This window comes from Phalaenopsis equestris, unplaced genomic scaffold (assembly GCF_001263595.1).
Source record: "Phalaenopsis equestris unplaced genomic scaffold, ASM126359v1 Scaffold216909, whole genome shotgun sequence".
NCBI classification, from domain to species: domain Eukaryota; kingdom Viridiplantae; phylum Streptophyta; class Magnoliopsida; order Asparagales; family Orchidaceae; genus Phalaenopsis; species Phalaenopsis equestris.
Genome location: NW_018235487.1, coordinates 212,887 through 213,436, shown reverse-complemented (window position 1 = coordinate 213,436; position 550 = coordinate 212,887).

The window sequence follows — 550 nt, the reverse complement described above, 5'->3', positions numbered from 1 at the left end:
AGGACCAAAATGTGCAGAATTGAACTAGGGCGCCGACGGCGCCATCGACCCCGCCGACGACGAGATTTTCCCGAGACTCTAGAATTAATTCATTAAGAAGGTCCGCCGACGACGCCCTCGAGGCCGCTGACGGAGAGCTCGACGGTTATGCCTAATCAGGCTTTGGATAAGGCCATAATTTGAAGGGATACTTAGGCAACTCTTGGGAAAGCTCATCCACAACTTTAAATGAATGTTTTGGCCGAAAATTGAAAAAGAGGAAGTGTTAGAGAGAGTTCCTGGAATTTGTAAATAGCAATGTTTTTGTGTGTTGGGTGATAAAATCATAAGCATAGCGTCACGGACAAATAGTCTCACATCAGCTAAGTGTAGGGCCGAAAAGTAATGTTTAAGTCCTGGGCTGCCCACCACCCATAAAGAGCTCTTTTGGTAGGTGACAAGTGGTATCAGAGCAGATTATCGCCTGTCAGGTGTGTGGACTCTCTACGGTCCAGTAGGACTCTCGGTAGAGCCGATCCGTGACGAGGGCGTCACGTGATTGGGTGGAGAA